Below are 27,041 nucleotides of genomic sequence, written 5' to 3'. Positions count from 1 at the left end.
GAAATTCTGAAACTCTAACCAACATAATTTTCCCATGTCGGTTATTTCGTTTTTTTAATCTTGTTAATACTTTCTCATTAAAAACTTACGACTGTATGTGTAGTAGCGTTATACAGACGTGTATGAACACTGCACTCTAGTCTTTTGCAGAGTCTTGCAAATAAGCGTCACATTTAAGACGTCATGTCAACTTAAAATAAGTTAAAGTTATACACGCAGCGCCGCTCAATGTCAGTTCCAAAACAGTGGACCAATCAGAAGACCCTAGGGGCGGGGCAAGCGTTGTGAGCTTTTGTTTACAGTAGCAGGTTAGCATGGCAACTTTTGTGTTTGATGGAAACATGGTGGATCTACACTGCACTTTTTTAAACCATTCCTGAGCGCTGGGTCTCACGTTTTAAATGCAAAGACATGTTTTGTGTGAATGGCCAGTAAGAAACTAGAGTACAAACTTAAGCACATATAGAGTGATTGCTGAGAGGAACATTATAACTAAATCTATAAAATGAAAATAATAATAATCATTATTCATTAATCGTATTCGAGGTAAAACGTGGAAAAAAAAAAACACTCAGCACCTCGTCACACTGGCGTTACAATGGCATTCCCATTAAAAACAACAATATGCTAGCCTTGAGAAAAAAACAACAACACTTTGGTGGACACGCAGCCTAAACATTATAACTAACATAGGATTCAAAAACGTCAAGCAGCTCCAATAAGGCACACACATCCATTCAGGGGCTATGTGGTATTATGAATAAAAGAACAGAACTGTTTTCAAAGCACTTAAGGCTTTGAAACATTAAAAAGAATGAACTGGTTGCTTGCCTGTGTAGACTGAGATCTGAATACAGTGCGAGAATAAAGATCTGTATGTGGAACAGGACAGAAATGACACTGACACAGGGGAACATAATAAACAGGCCACAAAATAATAAAAGAAAACTGAATAATGATAAAATGATGATACAAGTCATAAATACCTTTAATTACTGCTGAATGCTACCATGCAAACAAACAGCACAGAGCTAACATTAAAATACATATTTATGTATAAACAAAATATACATTTTCAGTGTGAAAAGTTACTGAGTGGTGGAAAGGACAGTCTAAAACAGACTAGTCTTTATTTAATTATTAAAAGAGGGATTTGTCTGCCGTAACACTCACATAACATTAGCTCTGTCAAACTGTCTCCTCATCTTAACAGTGCAAATGTATTTTCAGGGGAAAAAACAAAGCAGAAGGCACAGTTTTTATGTTACATTCAAACTGACACGTCTGCTCTCCATTGCACTGTATGCAACACAAAAAAATGCAAGTTTAATACGAGAGAAACCACAGCCAACACGCAAGACAAAGCTCTGGTGCTTTTTCTCTCTCATTTGCATTGCATCTCTGATTTGCATGCATTATTTGCAGGTCACATGACCTCGCTTCATTTCTCTTCCTTTCATCAGGACATTTAAATACTGAGAATAAAAGCTGCGTTTGTATGCGGTTCTAAGGCTATATTTCACTGTACAAAACCTTTAGAAGAACAACACTAAAACTGGTCTAAAATGAGAATTAAATGCAAAATCCACTTTGGCATATGACCGTAACGCCAACTTTAAGATGAAACCCAGAGCATTTTACATTTTACATTTTGTCATGTGCGAAGCAGGTACTGGAAATATTCCTCAAGACACAACATTTCACAACAGACATTTATAGAGTGAGAAACGGGTGATGAAATATATATAGCGTGCCACGTAGACAGGTTATGTCATTCCCATGATATGGTGATGCAAGCTGATATGACATGAAGAAACTATAAATGGTTAATATGAAAAGCATTTTTGTCTGACTCAGAAGGGTACACTGCAACACCACCTACATGCTTTGCTTTCTTATCTCCCAAATGGCTATGTTACATAAACAGCCTCCTTTCACTCACTCCAGGCAATGTGCCATTCCTTTCAGAAACAAAAAGTGCGCTCTCAGCTTGAGATCTCCGCAATAAAAAAGCTCGGTATTGAGCTAAAGTGACGCTAGGCTAACACCCGTCACAAACTTGACCGTAACGATCATTGTGATGAATGTTTAGTCAATATCAGGCTTCATATTTACCTTTTATGAAGGGCATGACATTTGATAATTCCTGGCTTGTCGTATACTGTGCGTCAACATGGCCGGAATAAATCCAAGATTAGCATATATGGACTTGGCTTTTAAAAGGTGCATTTAATTCTACAAATGGGCATTTGAAAATATTGCATAACTCACTTCTGGAGTGAGGTGCAGTCCATAACTCCAGGGCGGTGGTACGAAGATTTACAATTCCATTTAGCTTAGCATAAGTGTTAGATAATGAGGCTAGCCTATTGTAAAACAATGAGAGCAACTTGTAGGCTCTTTAGCTCAAGCAAAATGGCATTCCACGGAAAGAGTGAGTGGTTTAAACTTGACTCTAAATGATCAAGCAGGACATTTTGCTTGGCTGTTGGCCTAATAGCTGAAAGAGAACATCTATGCGTCCCTCTGAAACCTAATTTCTATTGGCCATTACAGCCGCTGTGTAGAGAATAGCTGGTCTCTGGCATAATGGTTCAATAATGCTACATGCTAGCCATATATCCCATTTTACTGCAACATGCATAATTAAATACGTACAATTAAATATTTAACAAATAGATAAATGCAATTTTTACTTTTGCTGTCATAGCTTACTTAAAATATCAAAATCCTGGATTTTTTATTTGGATTTATTTATTTATTATGTATATATATAAATAATATATATGCCGTTCAAAGAAGTATTTTCTGCTCATCAAGGCTGCGTTTATTTGATTTAAATTACAGAAAAAAGTTATATTGTGAAATATTATTGCAACTTAAAATAGTGGTTTTCTATTTTAATATACTTTAAAATAGAATTTATTCCTGTGATGCTAAATTTTCAGCATCATTACTCCACTCTTCAGTGTCACATGATCCTGCAGAAAATATATATATATATAATTATATTTAAATATATATATAAATTATATTTTAAATCATTAAAATCCGTTATTTTAAAAATTGCAATAGTATTTCATATTATTACTTTTTTCTGTGTTTTTAATCAAGCAAATGGAACTTTGATGAGCATAGGAAACTTATTTAAATAGCATTAAAAATCTTACTGATCCCAAACTTTTGGATGGAAGTGTATATACCTTTGAGGCCTAAATGTACTTTTAATTAGTTTTTAGCTTTTAATTAATTCAAACAAAATGTGCTTGAATTTTAAATTTACCCATAACATGAAAATAATTTTCAGCTTGTTTGTATTTAGTGTGTTTAAATCATTGCATACCTAATGAAAACTGATAATAAAAACTAAGGAAAAAAATAAAACGAGGTTTTATGCCAATTGTAAAGTGTATAGGATGCACGGTCAAGAATTGTGAGATGAAACAATGTTTCAGAAACTACTTTTCGAATGATTTCAAACATAACTGTCAGCAAATTCTTCTCTCGACTAAATTTTGGAGAGATTTCAGATTCTTTTATTCCTTCAACTTAATGAGGCATAATTAGCAGATGAAATATCCCATAACTAACTCGGTGCTTAAGCAGTGCTAGTGAGGTGGAATCTCTGGAACTGATCCTTCTGGCCCCCAAATGCCACAAGGTACCTAATCTTCTCAAATGAACGATGGATTCTAACTCAGCCAGGGCAATGCACCATTGGCCATCAGAATGTCTTGCACACTTTTTGCCTGAGGGTTTAAGACATGTAACCAGCAATTATATTCTAGGGAGCACAAAGAACCTTCGGACATTGAGACGTAAACGTCACAAAGCAGCCACAGAAGGCAATGATCCGTGCTCTACTGTATACGACAAGCAAATGAATTCTATTTGAATGCAGTTTGACTAAAAACCTTGCTTAGCGACTCTCTTTGACTGCAAGTTGCGTAGTTTGCAAGTCGAAACGGCCTCGATGGAAGTCTCAGGTGGTCTAGAGTATGGTCAAGTAAATCTAATGTGTGATTTGTGTAGCCATACTTCCTCACTACACCATTCTATTTCAGACGAGCTGCAAATCTTATGCATAACTATTGCAGTTTAGGAAGTTCTTACCGCTCCACATGCGCTTCCAGGCACACTAGGGTGTGCATCCCCATCTGCAAATCCAACCTCTGCTTCTTTTCAGTTAAGGATTAGAGCTTTTCCTAAGATGGAGGTATTAGGACGTGGCCCAGCGGCTGCAGAGGCTAATGCATGTGGAAACGGTGGTTGCCCTGGAAAAGAGCAGTCCAGGCCTGACTAACTTCATGGCAGAGGGAGGAGGGATGAGAAAAGCTAATGATGACACGTAGCTTTTTTCCTCTGTGGAGAAACGGCTGGAGTCTTGCTACTTCCCAGCGAGCCCGCTAGCCCTGGAGAACAGGGATTAGGCCCCGGATCAGGAGAGCTGAACTTACTGGCACTGAGTAAAAGAGCTCAAACAGTCACCAGTGTTGCCTTCTAATCCTGCTCTTTGTCATTTGAGACAATGAGCTTTTAAACCCCACAAAATCCTCCTCTTTCCTTCCATATTATGACAACTGGTCACTAACGCGTGATCACAGTTCTAGAACACGCCATTAAGTAATTGGTAGATAAGCATCAAGAATTAGACAAAAGATCTTTGGAAAAAAAACACCCTGCAGATGTTGTGGGAACAGCGGATCTTACAGACTCCTGGCATGAATACGGATCAGTCTAAATGCTAAGACGAGGAGCCAGTGTGGGTGAAGCCTTTAGGAGCAAATTAAAGTATACAGGGAGACGTGGCAGCAGCAAACAGAGGGTGACCTCTGCATTTTCTGGGGGTGTTTTTAAAAGTGCGTCTTCCAAACGGAAGCCATTTACTTAAATAACCCTCACGCACGCCGTAAATTCCCTTTAATGGCTTCTGATCTGCTGACTGCAGGGCGGTGTGTGCGGAAGATCAAATCCCGCCCTGGATGCCAATTAGAGATGCTCTCATCATCTCCCTATTTGACTCATCGTCATAGCTGAGGGAACTGAAAATGCAGCTCTGTATGTAAACACGAAGCCCTAATAAATGAGCCTGCCACTCATAGTGGAGATCCAATTACATTTCAGCACTGAGCTTTTGATTATGCCCTCAATTATTAAGTGGGTGTTACATCCTCAACAGTTGCTATCACAGACCGGCTAAAAGTCAGCTTTCCTGCTCATCTCAACAAGTCGTGATAGTCTGATCTGTAAAGTGACATTGCAATTAAGGCAGACTTGGTCTGGTGCTTTAGTTGGGCTAAAGGAAAAATTCACCAGATTCACAAAATGAAAATTATGCCATAAGATGGAATATATGAATTATATACAAATTTCCTCAGGTGTTTTTTTTGTTGTCCATGTACCACGCTATAGCTTTATCTGTCTGTAAAGGCCCTTACATACCAAGTCCAACATCTCTGCGGCCAAATAAATATGGCCTCACGTTGTGTCAGTTACGTTTAAACACTGCCTCTGGAACTTTCGTCCATCATAAAAAAGAAAAAATCAGATCAGGTTAAATTTTCTGCATTTTTTGTATCTGTAGCAGGCATAATAAGAGGTGTTTGACAATTGAGTCACTGTGATGTTCTGTGCGTGACGAATATTTTGCTTTTGGGTCATTCCACAAAATCAGTGTTTTTTTTGTAAAAGATATAAAAATCACATCTGCATATTGTTCTAAATATAGTCTCATTGTTAAGCAATGTTTTTGGCATAAGTATTTTTTCTCGAAAATATAAATCATTTTATTGGTGTCTCCTGATTTCATGTCAACCCTGTCACCCTCATCAAAAAAACCTTGTAAAATAACGTACATTCAAGTGACATGATTTCTAGGAGGTTACATCATCTCTCAACCTGGATTCCAACACTTAAAACATAAGCATGTTTCTCTCACTCCTCTATAATGTTCTATTTTTGATGGTTTATGAGGCTTGACTGAGGTGGGGCCATCATGCAATGTCAATCCTGTTACTATTTTTAAAATGTAAAAAATAATTGTTTAGATTTACATTTAACATAATCAATATCTACAAGTAAAATCCTTTCAAAGTGTACAATATGTGTTTTTGTGAACTTGACTTTTAGCAAATTTGTTTGAAATCATCAAACCTGTTACTGTCAACCTGTTTTGACAGTTTTTAGAGTAACAGGTTTTGACGTATGGGTAACAGGGATGACATTGATTAGGTTTGACCTTGTTTTTAAAGATTGCCTGTGTAAAATTCATACATTTTAAAGGTCACCCTCTGATTAAGTTCTAATTAAATGGTAGTATCTAGTAACGGTTGTGTCTGTAACACGTTGACAAAAATATCAAAACATGAGGTAGAAAAATAGTCATAAGATAATAAATTACATAGCCTAGTCTTCATTTCATGGATATACACACATATATACACACTTATACATACATACATACATACATACATACATACATATATATATACACATATACATATATATACACACACACACACACACACACATATATATATATACACATATACATATATATACACACACACACACACACATATATATACATATACATATAAACGATACGAGGTTGAGTACATGATGACAATATACATTTTTTGGTAAACCATCCCCTTTAAAAACAAACTGTGAGCTACCAATAAACAATATAAAATAAAATAAGCACCCAACAAGTTGACAAAGCATTTAGAGATCTCTCAAAGATTTGGCTGAGGTGTTACAGAAGTTAGAAAGTGTATGGGGGAGGTAAGTGTGATGGGAATGTTAGAGGGCTTGAAAGTGAGATTGCTTGCCGACACCTCATCAGTAATATCCTCCTGCACGCGTCTCATCCTCAGAGGAAACGGCACAATAGGTGAGTGTGTGCTAATGAGCTAGCATTGTTTCACACGACAGTGGAGAATATCTGCGGTTGCACACTACGGTATCAAGTTCCACTATAAAGATTTAGTAGAACAGATGTTTCCTAAACAAGACATACTAGTCTAAAAAGAGCGGATTTAGAAGAAAGACTTATCTGCTTCCCAAACAATGACTGACTATCGAAATATGTTAGCTATTCAAGTTGTTCACCACTCAGAATTGATATAAGAATGGTTTTTAATTACAATTCATTTTTTATTTTCAAAAAGAAGGCGTGAATAGTAAATCATGGCCATGATTTAAATAAAGCAAATTAATAAAATGAGGTAACAAATCCTTCATTCACGGTAAGAGATTGTTAATTTTTAGTGACAAACAATTTTTGACAGCAAAATGCATGACAATCAAAAAAAAAAAAAACACTCAAAGCTTAACCTCATATTCTTCAGTGACGGTTTTTATATGTTTGACTGAACATGGGTCATAGGTTGTGTTTAAAGACGTGGTACAAATTCAGTCTCTGAAGTGTTAGAGCCAGTACCGCTGGCTTTATCGCTCCTGACCGCTGCTGCATAAACATGAGGGAGCTTCTAGCCTCAGAGAGGTGTAAAATTTGGCAGACACTTTGCATTCTAATAAAGGATGCAGAAGGGGTGATAAAATCAGTCATCTTCCACATATAATCCTGGCCACTCTGTGAAACGCGTAAGCACATGCGGTTAAGATGTTGGTCTTAAAGCGATAAAAGGACCCCACAAATGGATGCAGGGTGTGCACATGCACACAAGTGCTGGCAAACTCAAAGGGTTAGTGTCAACAGCTCCACTAATGCAAAATCTAAACACATTTCAGGAGACGCCGGCTGATATGAGTGATGACGTCCGTCAGTCAAAATGCAGAATTGGTTTGAGCTGAGAAGGTGAAGTTGCATCTGAACATTAAAAACACGATTGCTGCCACGCATTGAGAGAGAACCCTCTTAAATCTAAAATATAGCAAAAGAAAAACAGGCATGACGTCACCCTCGGGGCAGATGTCATTTTAAGAGAGCGGGAGCTCAACAATCATCTGAGCGCGCGGAGATGGCCCGTTGTTTCCAGGCGCATTGAAATTCAATCGTCTGAGCTGATTCGATGGCTTTGAAAGGAATTACCTGTGCAGAACTGGAGCTGAAGGCAGCTGGAGAGAGCCGTCCTCCCTCTCTACCCCTCAATCAAGCAGCGTTTTCTTCCTCCGTCGCTGTTTGTTTGTGCCGCACTTTCCCTAAATTAGTAATTACAGTCACACAAACCAATCTTGCCATGGCGGCTTGTGAACCCAAAGACACACCTGCTGAAGCTACATAAACAAATAGCTTGTTAAGCACCGCATAACACCCCAAAAAAACTAATGAGGAGCACGGTGTACAACCGCCGTTTAAGAGCATAAAAATAAAAGGACCAACTGGCGAAACACATAAACAGCATCTCAGGATATGAGCAAAAAACACCCAACCACCACATGGTTTAGTAGCCAGTTTGATATATAAGAAAATGATAAAAGCAGAAAGGAGCACTATGCAAATATTATATTATATTATATTATATTTTACACTGCCGTTCAAATGTTTGGGATCAGTAAGATCTTTTTTTTTAAAAAAAAAGGCTGCGTTTACGTAATCAAAAATACAGAAAAACTGCAATATTGTGAAATATTATTACATTTTAAAATAATGGCTTTCTATTTTAATATTTTTTTTTAAATATAATTTATTCCTCTGATACAAAACTGAATTATCATCAGCCATTAGTCCAGTCTACAGTGTCACATGATCCTTCAAAAAAACATTGAAAACGTTGAAAAGAACAGCACTTATTCATACAATAGAAATCTTTTCTAACAATTTAAGTCTTTGCAATCATTTTTTATCAATTTAACATATCCGTGGTCAATAAAAGTATTAATTTCTTTCAAAAAAAGAAACAATACAAATTTAATGACCACACACTTTTAAACGGTAGTTTACATTGTTACAAAATATTTCCATTTTAAATAAATGCTGTTATTTTCAACTTTTTTATTTATTAAAGAATCCTGAAAAAAGTTGCACAGGTTCCAAAAATATATATATATTAAGCAGCACAACTGTTTTCAACACTGATAATAAATCAGCATATTAGAATGATTTCTGAAGGATCATGTGACACTGAAGACTGGATTAATGATGCTGAAAATTCAGCTTTGCATCACAGAAATAAATTACAATTTAAAATATATTCACATAGCAAACATGTATTTTACATTGAAATAATATTTCACAATTTTTTATTGTTTATTTTTTATTTTTGATCAAATAAATGCAGCCTGGATGAGCATAAACTTCTTTAAAAAAAAAAAAAACATTAAAATCTTATGGATCCCAAAGCTGTCAACAGCAGTGTATAATTATACACTATTTATATTGTAGTATTAATTTATATAAACATTACTAAAAATATTTGCTGAAAAAGGTAAATATAAAGCAAATATTATTACAAACTTTAATTTTGAATTGAATTTTGAATTACTACGTATTATAAGTTTTATTGTCTTTTAATACAAATGTTAAATATGAAGCTTTTTCATACTGTTTTTAAATTTTATCTTAATCTTTGGATTTGCCTCTAAGATCCACTCACAACAAAAATTATAACTATAACAATAACTAAATTTGTGTCCACATCAATAGATGATACTGTACTGTTTATTATAAAACTGTTTATATATCGACTGCCACATTAAATTTACAAGCTCTTCAAAGTTGGGTGGATTATACATGGCTGTCAATGTTTTTTTTTTTTTTTTTATTAGTTAAAATGACAGGGAAAAATTGTTCTGAAAATTATTCCAATGATATAATTTCTTTCTGTCATTACCATTATAGGTGTGTTGTGGACAAATAGAAAAATACAAAGAGAAAATGAAGTAAAGCACCTTTAATTTGTGAAGTTGCTCATTCACTGTATTTTTAAACAGCTATTTTCTTAATAAATTTCCAGCAACATTTACTATAAGCACACTGTGTTACAACATTGTGGCTGTATCGCTCACCCTTAACATAGACAAATAGCTGTGCAGATCACTGTTCACAAACTTCTAATCATCTTCCTCAGAACTTGGCAGCTGTTTCCTTGGCAGAAATCAGAAAAACCCATTTGAGGACCAAACCGAATCTCAAATGAATCTTCCTCGGGGTTAATGCCTTGATTCAAAAGGTGATTTATAATCTTGGACATAAAAGAGGGAAAGTGAGGAGGGAACTGCTCCAAAAATCCCTCCAAAATAGCCACAGCAGGATTACTGGACCACCATCTTTGTCCTTTTTGTTTGTTTGGTTTTGTTTTGTTGTCAGAGGCCTCTACAGCAGGAGCCCAAGAAGGAACACCATGAGGCTGTGGCAAACTGCTGTGCCTGGCTACAGTCTTACACAACAAGCAGATGGATTCCTAAACACAAAGTCAAAAGACGTAGCGATGTTATCCAAAACACCGCAGTAGCACACTTGGGATTCCATGCTAGATGTGTTAACATTATAGTACGATATTCACAGAGAGCCAAACTTTCAAACGGTATCTTCACAAATCAGACTTATTAGTCTGAACTTTTGTTTGTTAAACACTAAGCACACTAGGGAGCCATGCATGAAAATGTGTTTGGCACCATGACAGCTCTGTAAACCATGACGCTTTGATCTCTCGTATGACTGCGACACACACAGGACATACAAACACTAACTGTTTCTCTGGGTTCACTGTAAGTTTCTCCAGGGAAACCAGGGGTGAATAAAGGGACAACGACATTTACTAAACACAGAGGCTAAAGGCTCAACTAGCAGACAGGAAGCGTCATGAGTGAGAGCGGCAATGACACAGGTACAATAAAGCCACTACTGTGATCTCCACATTAGTTGAGAGGATTTTGTTGGAAAGAGGGTGCATATTTAAATGGAACTAAAAACAGTTAACAGTAAAAAATAAACAGTAAGTTAATAAGGATTAGTTCACACCTGATTTAAAATTTCCTGATAGTTTACTCACCCCCATGTCATCCAAGATGTTCGTGTCTTTTTTCTTTAATCGAAAAGAAATTAAGGTTTTTGAGGAAAACATTCCAGGATTTTTCTCCATATAGTGGACTTCATTGGGGATCAGTGAGTTGAAGGTCCAAATTACAGTTTCAATGCAGCTTCAGTGTTCTCAACGATCCCAGTCGAGGAATAACGGTCTTGTCTAACTAAATGATCAGTCATTTTCTAAAAAAAAAATATACATTTCTATACTTTTAAACCACAAATGGTTGTCTTGCACTAGCTTTGCGATGAGCGTCTACGACTTCACGCCTTATGTAATCATACTGGAAAGGTTACGCGTGGTTGATTCTTCGCCTGTGTACTCTGGTTTAAAAAGGTAGGGAAGGAAGAAGAACTCCATCTCATTTTCTCCTCCAACATTAAAATCGCCCGACATCATTGTTTTAACTTTTTTTGTAAAGGCCGTTTGACTGTCTTTGCACATTCACTTTGTATAGACTGGGTCGGTACTTCATGCATGACCTTTCCAACATGACTATGTAATGTGTGAAGTGCAAGACTAGCGTTTGAGGTTAAAGTTATTATTTATTTTTTTTTTTTTTTTTTAGCTAAATAACACCCTTATTCATCAACTACGATCATGTAGAGTCCTTCAAAGCTGCACTGAAACCGCAATTTGGACCTTCAACCCATTGGTCCCCATGGAAGTCCACTATATGGAGAAAAATCCTGGAATTTTTTTCCTTAAAAACTGAAGAACAACATAAAAATCTTGGATGACATGAGGGTGAGTAAAGGTATTTTTAATTCAGGAGAGAACAAATCCTTTAAAACTGATTTTATATCTCAAATTTTTACTTGTCTTGTAATTTCAACCTTAAATTTTCCACCACTGAATTTGTAACCCTGGATCACAAAACCAGTCATAAGGGTTAATTCAGATCCAAAATTCAGATTTATACATCATCTGAAAGCTGAATAAATAAACTTTCCATTGATGTATGGTTTATTAGAATAGGACGATATTTGGCTGAAAATTTTGGAATTTGAAAATTTGGAAACAGGTGCAAAAAAATAAAATAAAAAATACTGAGAAAATCACCTTTAAAGTAGTCCAAATGAAGTTTCTAGCAATGCATATTACTAATCAAAAATTACGTTTTGATATATTTACGGTAGGAAATTTACAAAATATCTTCATAGTACATGATCTTTACATAATACCCTACTGATTTTTGGCATAAAAGAAAAAAAATCATTCAATCATCCTTTTGACCCATACTATGTATTGTTGGCTATTGCTACAAATCTACCTGTACTACTTAAGATTGGTTTTGTGGTCCAGGGTCACATTTTATAAAGCAACTAGGTATTTTTTAAACTCTCAAAATTACCTTTTTAATTTTTTTTTCTAACTCCGAACATATAAAAACTTGTTTCTGCCTCAATCTCACACACACACACACACACACACACACACACAATAGCTCCACTTACAACAAAATCTTATCTGCCCAAATCCCTTTTCAAAGTATGTTAATCATTTAAAGTTTTTCTTGACAAACCTTTCTTTTCCAACTAAACATTACACTCACACCTTTTTTAGTTGGGGTCAGTGATTTTAAATGTCTGATTTGTAATTTTTTAAATTCTTAATTTTCTTATTTTCTTAGAAGAAAGCCTTATGCTCATCAAGGACACATTCATTCACTGATCAGTAGAAAGTTCAAAAGAATAGCATTTATTTAAAATTTTTAAATATATTTACGGTCACTTTTGATAAATTTAATGCATCCTTTCTAATTGAAAACAGAAAAAACGGTCTGACTCCAAACTTTTGAACAGTAGTGTGCTCCTTTGAATTTTAATTCATTTTAAATTTACTTTTATCAAATTAGCATTGCTGTACCCTGTCTGTTCTTTAAATTCAATGAAAGTTCAGAAAATGAAAAAACATTCTCAAATTCTGAACGGTGCACAACCCTGACACATAAATAAACAGATACACGGAAATACTGTAATGATAATGGATTTACTCCTACACGTAAAAGCAGTTGTCACTTCCAAAACTTTGCATTGTGTACACGGTCACATAAACACACACACACCCAGCATAACTGACATGTTCTGACAGGGCATTTCAGGGTCAGGTAAAAGACAGTGGGTAGGTAAGGATTAGGCAGACCACCCTGCACATTCGTGCACTTTTCTTAAATCCCTATTCCTGCCGTGTTGATGTGATTGCTCCTGTAGCGACTAGTTCATCCGCACAACATCAAAACCTCCATCCCACTCAACGCAAAAAACCCCACACCGTACCCTAAAGACAGGAAGTAAAAAGAACAGAAGAGAATTTTTTATGAGGCTTTGTCACCATATGTGAGAAAGTGAGGAATTTCTCTTCCAAAATTCCCCCTGGCCTTATCACCATCACAAAACCTTCCTTACATACCGTACTGCAGCGCTTTATTATGACAGCCCGCAGAAAGCGCATTTCAAACTCCACGGGAACGAGCATTAGCTCTTTCACGCGCAACTCCGACACAATTTCAAACGGCTCTGGGAAATTGCTAGCAGGCTCTTTTGCGATAATGTGGTCAAGAAGGATCGAGTGAGCGCTTGAAGGACCGAAAGCGGCTCCAACTCTCTGGGGGGCACGCCGGGATTGTGCTAATTCCCAAACGAGCCTCTCTTCTCCCACCCACATCGAGGTGGGGAGACAATATTCATTAGCGTGGATAGCGCACTCCAATTAAGAGAGGTGGAAGCACACACACACACAACTTTTGCAGGTGTACATGCACCTGGTCTGCACCAAAAAAAAAATCAGTCTTCCAAGCTTCGGCGCTGTTTTAGCTGATTAAATTCTCGCCTACAATGACACGTCACTTTTGTTTTCTCGTACACCGTTCCTCCGCCACCCTCTTTTCTCGAGAGTGACACTACAGGCGTGAAATTTCACAACATGGCGTCTCTGGGCAGACATCCACGTTGTTAAAAGAGAGAAAAAGTGAGAGGGAGAGACACTCCGCTCGTGGCGGCTTGACTGGGGTCTGATTAATGGTTCGGAGGGTTGTGATTGGGAGGGCGATGATGAGATAGATATGAATGAATACACAAGCGCAGCTGTTCTGTTTGCCCACTCCTCGGGCACTGCGAATCCATAAACCCCATTCTGCTGTCACATCAGTGCCACAACACCTGAAATAAACATTAACTACAAACAACGAGCCACATCCATCCACAACAGCAGGGAGAAACGGCGCACGGGGAAGGCGATCAGACGGCCAAGACTAAACATTGTTATGGAGTGCAGCATGCACGCACTCTAAATGTGACTGACAGTATTATGAGCCGAGGGGCTTGGAGAGTATGTGTACACACGCACAAAGTCTCTTCCAACTGTCTTAACTGGCTTAATGGGGCCTCACCTGTTAGCGTCCCGCGCGAGTGTGTGTTTTAGCAGTTGCTGGCATATGTTTGAAAGGAGAGCTGACGAAAGCCAAGCCAAACACGGCGGGGGAATGTCAACGACCATCTTGAGTCAACACCACGGAGACGTGGCCGTCTCCGCCGTTCGACCCGCATGCCTCCAGGGGTCAAATGCTACGATAGGGAATGGCAGACGTACAAACACACACACGCACGTTCAATCTGAAGCTAATTCTTAAATCCTGACTTGAATGGTGACAGCAGGTTTAGCAGGGAATCACTCTCCGTTAGAGGCATATCAACCCTTTTTGGCAAGTTGAGGCCAGCTTGATGTCTAAAGTCAGGCTTAAGTTGATCTCAGTAGGCTGAGGGTAGCCCATATCGACTGGGTGTGTTGAGACATTTCCCTCTTAGCCTTGCTAAAGCAGGCATGAGGACTAATCCTGCAGAGGTTAAGTGGAATCCCCTCTATTTTTTCTGTTCCTGGGCGCTTCTTTACGCAAGTCAAGAACGGAGACCCAGGACTGTAAAACTGAATCGTGTTTTACTGGTGTTCACAGCACTAAAAGGAGACAAAGGAGACAAATATTTCATGAAAATGTGTTTAAAAATAAAGAATTAAAGAAGAAAGTTGATTTAACAAATATTTGATAGTTTTACCCTTCATTCAAATGTACAAAAATGTAGTAAAACATGGTACTCCTGTGAACGTGCATCGAAGACTGACACGGAAGAGAAGAAATTGTTGAACAAAGTCGTTATTTTTTGTTTTCTTTGCGCACAAAAAGTATTCTCGTAGCTTCATGAATTTAAGGTTGAACTACTGATATCACATGGACTTTTTTAACAATGTCCTTACTACCTTTCTGGGCCTTGAACATGCGCCGCTGTCTACGCAGGTTCAGAATGCTCTCGGACTTCACAAAAAAATATCTAAATTTGTGTTCCAAAGATGAACGAAGGTCTCATGGATTTGGAACGTCATGAGTTCAATTAATGACACAATTTTTATTTTTGGGTGAACTATCCCTTTAAAAGTTTTAAAAGGACATAAGCTGGCATACACTTACTGCACGTCTCATAAAATGTTAAAAAATGTCAATATCTGGGAGTAAGAGAAGAGCAGACATACGGATAATTTTGATAACGCAAAAGAGAACTCAATTCGGTCCGGTTTTCTGAGCACAGACACCGAAGCAGCGCCTCTCACACAGCGCACGCGTACTCTTTCACGTCGCATGGATGGAGAAATACACACAAAATGATGTGGAACTGTCTGTTTTTAAGAAGTATTCATGTAAACACACTCGGTTACGTCTTAGGTGAAAGTAAACAGTTGGGAGAATATCAGATGTGTGGCAGTACATTGCATCCATGCGTTTAGTTTTAAAAGGACAGCAGCCTAATTTAGTGTTAATCAAGCATCAAAAAAAAGACAGAACATCACCCACTGCTCTTGACTGAATCACTTTAGTAGCAAGATGTCTATCCTGATAACATCTTAATATCAAACCTATGTTCATTTTAGAGAAATGTCATCCAAGATGTTTATGTCTTTCTTTCTTCATCCATAAAGAAATTATATTTTTTTAGTTAAACATTTCAGGATTTTTCTTTATATAATGGACTGGTATGGTGCCCCGATTTGGACCTCCAAAATGCAGTTTAAATGCGGCTTCAAATATCTCAAATGCGGTTGTAAACAATCCCAGCCACGAACAATGAACAAGACACAAACATCTTGGATGACAAGGGGGGTAACTACATTATCTGTAAATTTCTGTTCTGGAAGTGGACTTCTCCTTTAATACATGCATTACACTAACTAAACTCATTACATTTTAGCTGACTAAATCTACTAAATATACTAGTCGACTAAAACTGGATTAAAACTAAAACAATTCAGAAGACTAAAATATGACAAACTAAATGGCATTTTAGTTAAAAGTCTATGACTAAAACTAAATCAAAATTGCTGTCAGAATTAACACTGCTTCAAAGGATTACAGAGAATCGCTAAAATCAGTTTCTCTATGGAGAAAATTAATGCGATCTTTACCTCCAGAATTTTACAGGTCCCTAGATATGACTTAAGGTATCATTTACATCTGTAGCTCAAATGGTGCAGAACAATGTTTAAATCGCTCACCCTAAATTAGCAATAGTGATGTTTGCCTAAGGAAGAAGCACTAATTGAAACGTTGAGGCCTTTTGTAGTTTCATCACGTATGATGAACATATCACTCTGTGGACTTGAAAAACGAGAAAATTCTCATTTAACTCAGCTTTGGTTCATATGAGGTGGCAGGATGTGAGAAAAGCATTAACATGCGACTGTTTTCAGCACTGCGAGGTTATACCGTACATTGCAATTTAGTTGCTAAAAGCTTCCAAAAAGAGAAAGCTGACATTTTTGCATTGGAGAGATGACCTTTATACAGCTGAGAAAAGCTGTGCGAAGCTTTCGCTGGCCACGACATAAACACACACCTTTAGCCACCCACACACACACAAAGCCAGCTGCCAGACATTAGCTTGCAAATGGCCCACTGCATGTGCCAAGCTAAAAATTTGCAATCAGCTATCTTAAGCACTGTGAAGGCAACTAGAGGTTGTAATGTCCTACGACAAAGTGGCGAGATGCGTGTTTGTATGGCTCTTTCCACACATTCAATTAGAGTGAGGTATAAACATTAGAGAACAAACTGAAAAATTTGGGAGTTACAATATGATTTACAATATGAAATCTTGAAAATACCAGTCAAAAGTTTTTGAACAGTAAGACTTTAAGTAGTCTCTTCTGCTCACCAAGCCTGCATTTATTTGATGCAAAGTACAACAATAATTATTCAATTTTGAATTATTTTTACTATTTAAAATAACTGTTTTCTATTAAATATATATATTAAAATATAATCTGGTTTTAGATTTTTGGACACCTGTATAAGCTTTACCAATAAAAGGAGATGGAAACACTATCGCTTGCTGGTACTACAGCTTAAAAGTACAGCGGTTGACAGATTTAACACTTTTTATTCAGTTCTGTTACACATAACAGGAGAAAGCGCTTCTCTCCACGCCCCGGCCATTATTTTTATGCAGGCACCATGATAAAACTGTACAATTTAGCACATTGGCACCTACTTCTGCTCTTTTGTTGTGTTAAATTACTCTATGCTCAATTCTTGAATGTCTTTGATGGTTTCTAGACTATAGGAGCAGCCTCTCTCTCACACACACACACACACACACACACGGACCAGGTTGTGGCCGTAGGGGACGGTGGGGGCCCAGACAGCACTGAGTCAGCAGCAGAAAGGAAACGATCAGAGCCCTAGAGGAGAATACATCAACACTGCAGAGGCGCCTCTATCGTCCTCTCCTCCCATCAACACCAGCACCACCACCATCCGTCTTTCCTCTTCACCTCAAAGGGGCTCCGCATGCCTGCTCATCCATCTCTCACTGACCAGGTTTCTGCAGCACGGGCTCAGCGCTGTGGGTCTGATGCAAATGGGTCCTTTTTAGTCGAGGCTAAGACATGTAAAACAGCGTGAGGAATATGTAAAAACAACAGACTGACAGAATCAGACATTGTTCCCGCAAAGACTGGTGGGCGCCACACATTGTCACTCATTCACACACACACAGGCCGACATCCTCGCACAAAGACGAGTGATTTCACTTCCTTCATCACAGCTGATCTCAGCAGGATAGTAATTCACATACTGTAGGAGAGAGGCTGAAATGTCATCCTCGCATTATTAGACTGACCTTCAATTTGAAGGCGAAGCTAGCGGGAGTTTCTGCTTTACAGAGCAAGCGAACGATAAAAAATAATATCTTGTTCAAGTCTAAAAATCGGTAAGTGGTAAGTAAAAGGAAAATGCATTTGATGGCCAATTCTGAAACAGTTTTAGACTAGGCTTTTCAAAACATGACTGATATGGGTGTAGTATCTTAAAAAAATAAATAGAAATAAATAAAAAATACACTTATATATTACATACAGTGCATACATAAAGTTGAGGTCAAAAGTTTACATCCCTCTTTCAAAATCTGCAAATTGTCAATTATTTTACCAAAATAAGGGATCATACAAAATGCATTGTTTATTTAGTACAGACCTGAATAAGATATTTCACATAAAAGATGTTTACATATAGTCCACAAGAGACAATAGTTGAATTTATAAAAATGACCCAGTTCAAAAGTTTACATACACTTGATTCTTAATACTGTATTGTTACCTGAATGATCCACAGCTGTGTTTTTTGTTTACAGATAGTTTTTCATGAGTCCCTTGTTTGTTCTGAACAGTTAAACTGCCTGCTGTTCTTCAGAAAAATCCTTTAGGTCCCACAAATTCTTTGGTTTTCCAGCATTTTTGTTTATTTGAACACTTTCCAACAATGACTGTATGATTCTGAGATACATCATTTGAGGACAAGTGAGGGACTTATATGCAACTTTTACAGAAGGTTCAAATGCTCACTGATGGAAAGGAAAAACAATGCTTTAAGAGCTGAGGGGTGAAAACTTTTTGAATTTGAAGACATATTTTGTCTTCTGGGAAACATGTAAGTATCTTCTGTAGCCTCTGAAGGGCAGTACTAAATGAAAAAAGTATGATATTTAGGCAAAACAAGAAAAATGTACACATCTACATTCTGTTCAAAAGTTTTCATCCCCAGGTCTTAATGCATCGTTTTTCCTTCTGGAGCAACAGTGAGTGTTTTAACCTTCTGTAATAGTTGCATATGAGTCCCTCAGTTGTCCTGTGTGAAAAGATGGATCTCAAAATCATAGAGTCATTGTTGGAAAGTGTTCAAAACCAAAAACCAAAGAATTTATGGGACCTGAAGGATTCTTCAGAAGAACAGCAGGCAGTTTAACTACTTAGGACAAACAAGGGATATAAACTTTTGACCTCAACTGTACGTACATGAAATTTTAAATAAGTGTTTCCTATTTTTATTTTAAAGTTTTATTTTTAGCAGCCATTACTACAGTCTTCAGTCATGATCCTTCAGAAATCATTCTAATCTGCTGATTTGATGTTCATTATCAATTCTGAAAACAGTTGCTAAAACCTTGACACTTTTTTTTTTCAGAATTCTTTGACGAATAGAATGTTCAAAAGAACAGCATTTATTTGAAACATAAATCTTCTGTAACATTATAACAGTCTTTACTGTCACTTCTAATTTATTTAAAAAAAAAAATCTCAACAGCCAAAATTCAACACAAACGCATAGGTCAGACGACCACATATGGTCTCAGAGCGATGGGAAATGGCACAAATAATCGCGCCTCACTCAAGGACAAAGAGCACTGGAGAGGAACCTTCTCCAGTTTCTTTAATCCTCAGCTTTCATCGTCCCAAACGGCAGCGACAAATTGCCAGTTCACTTTGGGAACAACGGTCGCTAATGGAGGTGGGGGGAAGCTCAAGTAAGAAGTGTACACAAACCGTTCCCCTCATTTACCTGTCATCATTCCATTCCTGTCCGCTCTTGAGCCGTCCCTCACAATGACACGGGGTACATCTGATACATCGCTCACACAAGCGCTCGAAAATGCCGGGGCACGCAGATGCTTCTGAGGTGTTAAGAAAAACACCTCCAGATCTGACAGAAGGACTCAAGTTTCATTATGGGAAGGTTCAAAGCCAAGGTCTTACACACTTGAGTTAGAAGAGTGAGACGCTAGTCTGTAATGTTCTTCTTCCTTTTCACAAGTAGGAGAACAAGTGATAGCCTTTCGCTTTTAGTGATTTACAGTTACGGAATGATTGGAAGTCATTCAGTCCTAATGTGAATTTGCAGTTTCTGCCAACTCGATGTGGCCATGTTCAGTGAATCGACTAAAGAAACGAACAAACAACTTTATGTAAAGAGTACAATGGCCTGATGACCTAAATTCACTCAATAGTTAAGATTCTGCAGAAGCCACTTAGTATTCAGTCGTTCAAGGTTCATTACCAATAATGATTTTCCTCCAGTAAAAACACCGCTAAATTATTTAAGAAGAAGAAAAGCGAATGGAACTGATCGCAAACATGTAGCCCTCCTGTAGATACAACATAAGTCAGCGCGAGGTGAGACGTCGTAAAAGCAATAGCTCACAGAGCATTGTTTGGCGAACATGAAACACAATGGGTGCATTCTTGTCTTTCCCCGACACACTGATTCACAGCAGATGTGATTCTTTAAAGTGCTGTAAAGAACTTAGTATATGTTACTCGTAATAGCAGTGAGTTTTATGAGCAGCTGTAAATGGCAGTTCTGTCATATCTCAAGATAAAAAATTGGGTAATAGAGAAAAATAAAATTTGGAGGATTTAGCAGAAATGAAGACCAACACTGATTAAAAATTGATTCAAGTGAAGCCTATTTGCATTCTCTTCCTTCATAAAAATTCATGAAGGCAGCAAATGAACAAAGGCATGAACTGTTGTTTAGCACCTAGTATACTAAATAATAAACTTCATACCAACAGTTTTAATCATTGTGTAACTCTCTTTGTGTCCAATCTCTGCCAAATGAAACTTCCTGAAATCCAGCCAAAACCAGCGGGAGTAAACAGATCTGTAGGATGCTGTTTTATCAAGCTTATCTACAATTTCCATGTGCGTTTGTGTCAGCGAACCTTTAATGTCATTAAGCATTGCTTCCTCTCTGAGGAGCGAAACTAACAAAAACCACTTGCGAGCTTCCTTTGATAAGAAAGAATAAAGATCAAGCATTACAAAAGACTGTGTGATTGTGTTAAAACTATGTTAAATACTGAATACTTTTTATATAGACTGGTGTTCAAAAGTTTTGTTGTATTTTAAGGACATTTCTTATTCTCATCAAGTCTGCATTTATTTGATTAAAAAAAATAATTAAAAAAAAAAAAAATATATATATATACATATATATATATATATATATATAAAGTAATATTGTGAAATATTACGATGTAAAATAACGTTTTTCTATTTTAATATTTTAACATACATTAAAATCTAATTTATTCCTGTGATCAAAGACGAATTTTCAGCATCATTACTTCAGTATTCAGTGTCGCATGATCCTTCAGAAATCATTTTAATATGCTGATTTATTATCAGAGCTGGAAACAGTTGTGCTGCTTAATATTGTTTTGGAACCTGTTTTCACAGTTTCCCAAAAAAATATTTGGCAGCACAACTGTTGCCAACATAGGTAATTCTAATAATAAATTAGCACATTAGAATGATTTCTGAAGGATCTTAAGACTGGAGTAATGGCCGATAAAAATTCAGCTTTGCATCACAGGAATAAATTATACTTTAAAGCATATTAAAATAAAAACCATTAATTTATATTGCAATAACATTTAGCAATATTACTGTTTTTTCTGTATTTTTGATCAAATAAATGCAGCCTTGAAGAAGTCTTACTGATCCCAACCTTTTAAATGCAGTGTAGCATTTGAAATAATGCATGCAATGTATGCAAAAACAGTTCTAAAAGTTATTTTGCGATAAAAACAATGCAAACTTTTTGAAAACGAGTGCATTTCAGACAAAAGAGAAAGTCCTCAAGAGACTTTCAATTGCACAGCTAAGATCCTACTGTGAAGACGGGGAGGCTTCTATATTTGAAAGAGAGTGAGAAGATTGTTATTTGGCTAATTACAGATTTAGGGCTGAAACTGTAAACCGTTGGAGAGGAAGCGAGCGAGGTGCTTGAGTGAGCAACATTAGAGCGCTGGAGTGGTGAGACTGTGGATTCATTGTGTGCTGATGGCATCTTTTATCTCTTGCAACACTGATAGGCCTAACGGAGTAGTTTGGGCTGTGGGGGGGTTAAAGGGGTGGGCTATCTAATCTGATCACAGGCCATTGTTTTCGAAGCTCATTTACCACTGGGGGGTCCAGAGGTTTCCACACAGTCGACAAGTCGACCCATACCCACCCCCCATCCCTACGGCCAACACAAGAAGGTCCTTAGAAAAACAAGCGACAGACACAAAGGGGAAAACGGAGAAGACAACCCAGAGGGCTATTTGTGAGGATTTGCTCATTCCTCACAAATACACAAGAGTGCTGACCGCTGACTCAGACCTTTGGTTCAGGCTTGAACAGCAGGAAGTCAGCTTGGTGAGACTGTTGTTGCTGCTTAGGAGATTCGAGTCTCCTGAGACCAAGGAAGTTAATGCTAAACATCTGGGATCTGCATTAAAAAGGGGCTAGGAGGAGACAGTATTGAGTTGTCACGTAACGCAGCATCCCATCTCAGAATGGGGCTATTGGACTGCTCATACAGTAGCGGAAAGGGCAGGAAATAATTCATCTCCACTCTATCATGCTGCCATGGGCATGAACGCTTGTACATGGAGCTGGACCCCATCCTGCAACTCACATTTTGCCATATTGCGGAGGTCTCTGTGGAAGTGGCAGGGAGGATGAGAAGTCAGCGGCACAGAGATTGCTGCTAATTGCCCATGGTGAATGATTATGGAAATGAACCAGAAGGATATAGCAAAAATCAGACACAAAGCTATTTGCTGTTTGACACAAAGCTATTCAGATTTTTGGCAAAAGATTTTCCAAATTGCCTTTAACTGGGCATGGATTCAACATTTAGAAAGCCCTGCAACTACACTCTGAAAAAACAAAATGCTGGGTAAAATATGGACAAACCCAGCAACTGGGTTGTTCTGACTCAGCGGTTGGGTTAAATGTTTAACCCAACCTTCTGGGTAGTTTTATTTAACTTTACTATTGTTTAAAAATGACTATAGGGCTGGCTTGGAATAAACCCAAAATAGGTTGAAAATTAACAATCAGACACATAATTACTGGAGGCATCAGGAATAATCAAAAGCTGAACATTTTTTAATAAGCAATGTTAATTTCCAACCTATTTGGGGTTCATTTTAATCAACAAATATAGTCATTTCTAAGCAATAGTTGGGTTAAAGAGAACGACCCAGAAGGTTAGGATAAAAATTTAACCCAACCACTGGGTCAAAACAACCCAATTGCTGAGTTTGTCCATATTTCACCCCGCATTTTTTTTTTTAGAGTGTATGTATTCTAAACAGAGTGTATGTGTGTTTAAGTCATACTTTGCTAAATTTATTTTAAAAATACCTCAAAATGTTAGCAAAATAAAAAAGAAAGATCTTCATGTGCTTCAAAAATAAATACCAGGCCAGTGTTGTGCTGACACTGATAATTGGTTGATCTTATACATCCATTTTTATGCCTTGCAATTGTAAACATGTGGTTTTTGGTGACATATTGTACATTGTGGTAACAAATTCTGCTGATTTGTCACAAAGACAATGTTATTTAGCTGGCTAACTTAAATTACAAGAATGACACATGTGATGGTTTTGGAAGAATCAGTAACAATGTATTAAATGGATAGTTCACCCAAAAATTGTAATTCTGTCATTTATTACTCACCCCAATGTCGTTCCAAACCCGTAAGACCTTCGTTCATCTTCGGAACAAAAATGAAGCATTTTTGATGAAATCCGAGCACTTTCTGACCCACCATAGACAGCAAGGGTCCTACCATCCATCATGGTACTCTCGATAATGGCGATAGATGGTAACTCAGAGGAAAACAATAGTTGAATAAAGTCGTTATTTTTGTTTTTTGTGCACAAAAAGTGTTCTTATAGCTTCATAAAATTATGGTTGAACCACTTTTTGTCCATGTTCTTGGTACCTTTTTGGGCCTTTAACGTGGCAGCACCCTTGCTGTCTATGGAGGGTCAGAAAGCTCAAGAATTTCATCAAAAATATCTCAATTTGTTTTCCAAAGATGAACGAAGGTCTTACAGGTTTGGAACGACATGAGGATGAATAATTAATGACAGAATTTTCATTTTTGGGTGAACTGTCCCTTTAAACTACAAACCAATCAGTAATATTTGGCATTCAATGTACACAATGAATTTATAAAAATACATTACAGCTGTTTAACTTAAAAAGAAAAACATAATTTGTGTAAATTGATTGACTTATTAAATAATATTCCTTTGTTCTAGAGTGTGGGTTTAAGTGATGATAATTAGCTTGTCTTAAAACAAATTAAGTCTATGGTATGTCCACAGTCTGGCTAGGTAAATATGAGTATGTGTGTGTGTGTGTATGTGTGTAAGTGGAGCCGCTGGAGACACTAGAAAAATACTCCACAAATCTCCTGGAGCTGGACAGCACAGCGCTGAGCTGAGCTCAGGATTGTTTGTTTGAGAATGGGCCAGTGGGATGAAATATACACTCGAGGTGTAAAGATCAGAATGACAAACCCTTCAACGAGTCTTTGAAAAGAGCGACTTTAGGTATGGCTTTGATTTTGACACACTCACGCTGCAAATTCCATTCAAGTGAAGAGCACCATATAAAAAACACGCGTCAGAGAATGAAAGGGCGATTTAATGCGACTTATTTGCTTGTCACGCAAAGAATGTACCGTGAACATCCCTGAAAGCAGAGGTCAGATGTTCTTCAGGAATAAAGCCTGAACTAAAAACGCTCTTGTTAGCACTTAACCGCATCAAGTGCTTTAATAAACTTAGCTATGCTCGTCTCCGCCTCCTAACTACAACGAGAAGCGAGAGGAGAAGGGCCTGAGCTCCTTCAAAGTCATGTCTGTTGTCAAAACACATTGAGATGGAGGAGATAAAATAAATGGCATCTTTTGGAAAGACGAGGAACGCGCATCCTCCCAAACAACAGATGACCCCAACCAAAGACTCCCCCAACTGTATTGAAATAGTGGTAACCGGAGCCTCTTGGGGCCCTCCACTGGGGCCCTTTGTACGTCTAAGAGTCAATCAAGGCCTGATGACAGACAAAGCCTAGTCAGATTTAGGAGAGAAAAGCGCCGGAAGGGTCGATGCAGAGGCCGGAGTCGCGATCCGTCCCGAGGCGGGGGGACAGACGGGCCTCTGCCCACGATGCCCTGCACTGACCTCTTGTCACATACGACTGTGCCCTGCATCTCCACCTCTGACCCTAAAAACACGACACCTTAGTCTGCTGTAAAAGCCCAGGGTGGATAGGACATAATTTAGCTGCTTAACCCTCCAATAGATGCTTGTAAAGCTATAAAACAAGACATGGTTTGTCAAAGATAGTAAGTAACCTTCATGCTGAATGAAGTTATGTAACAATACTTACAATATAAATACATTTCAAAAAAGTAAAATAAATAACTAAATAAATTAGTGCTGTTAAATGATTAATCATGATTAATCGCATCCAAAATATAATTTTTTGTTTACATAACATGTGTGTATACTGTGTATATTTATTATGGATATATAAACGCACACATACAGCATATATTTTGAAATTATTTACATGCATTTAAATTAGGGCTGTCAAATGATTAATCGCGATTAATCACATGCAAAATAAAAATTTATGTTTACCTAATATATGTATGTATACTGTGTTTATTTATTATGTATATATAAATGCATGTATATATTTAAGAAAATTATATTTATATACAAAACATTTATTTATGTACAAAAATATGTAAATATGAATATATACATACACATTTAAATATTTTTAAATTACATACATGTATGTGTGTATATTTATATATAGATAATTAATATACACAGTACACATACGTTTTATGTAAACACAAACTTTTATTTTGCATGCCCTATGCACAGCCCTATAATTGCTATTATACATAAATATTTTTAATATATAAACATGGCACATTTTTTCTTAAACATGCATGCATGTGTGTGTATTTGTACTTACATTATACATATAGACTGTACACACACATAAATTATGTAAACAAAAACTTTTGTTTTGGATGCGATTCATTGCGATTAATCATTAAACAGCCCGAAAATAAATATGAATTAAATAAAAACTACTACTATAAAGTATATATATATATATATATATACACACACACATATATATATATAAACATTTGTACCACTCTGTATACATTATTAATATATATTTATATATTTAAATACTATTTTCCATTACTTTTTGGCACAGGATAAGACTTTTAATAACCAATCATGGTGGTTCTTGGGAAAGAGACAATGGAGACTGTCCTTCATGTCAGTCCAAAGCCTTTGTAAGTCGGTAAACAGTCAGGCCACACAGTAGTGAAAGCAGGTCAGCCTTATCTATTCTACAGAAGGACACCAGCATTTAATCACCAACTGACCCACATTCTGTGAGGTATATCTGTTCCTTTATGGGAAAAACAAATATGTAAAATATCATCAAATGTGCAGGTAAAACATGCTGGAGAAATTCCATGCAGTAATTCCAAAAATAAAAATTTGTGCGCTGAAAATGCCACATTGGAGAAAAAGTTTTTAAATGAAAAAGCCATGCATTAAAGGGAAAATTAAAATTGTCATATCATGACCAAACATATCATGAATGTCATTACAAACATATACACTTTCTTTTGTGGAACAAAATTTACTGATCACTATTTTCAATATAATGACAGATAACATGGAAAGTCCATGGAGTATGGGCCACCTTATTTATGCTGCTTATTTGTTATTTTGTAGCTTATTCACTTCCATTATATGGAAAAGAGAGGCCTAAATGTCCCAATTTTTGTTCCACAGAAGCAATAAGAGTCATAGAACGTCATGACGTTTAGTA

The 27,041-nt window shown here is 37.0% G+C and overlaps 1 protein-coding gene across 10 annotated transcripts in view; it reads right to left on the bottom strand.

The window, feature by feature from the left end:
- The window catches only part of macrod2 (mono-ADP ribosylhydrolase 2), a 668,211-nt gene that overhangs the window by 519,147 nt on the left and 122,023 nt on the right, over positions 1-27,041 (bottom strand). The gene's annotated exons all lie outside the window — the stretch shown is intronic.

The sequence above is a fragment of the Labeo rohita genome, chromosome 13 (genome assembly GCF_022985175.1).
Source record: "Labeo rohita strain BAU-BD-2019 chromosome 13, IGBB_LRoh.1.0, whole genome shotgun sequence".
NCBI lineage: Eukaryota > Metazoa > Chordata > Actinopteri > Cypriniformes > Cyprinidae > Labeo > Labeo rohita.
This window is presented reverse-complemented; position numbering and strand designations above follow the sequence as displayed.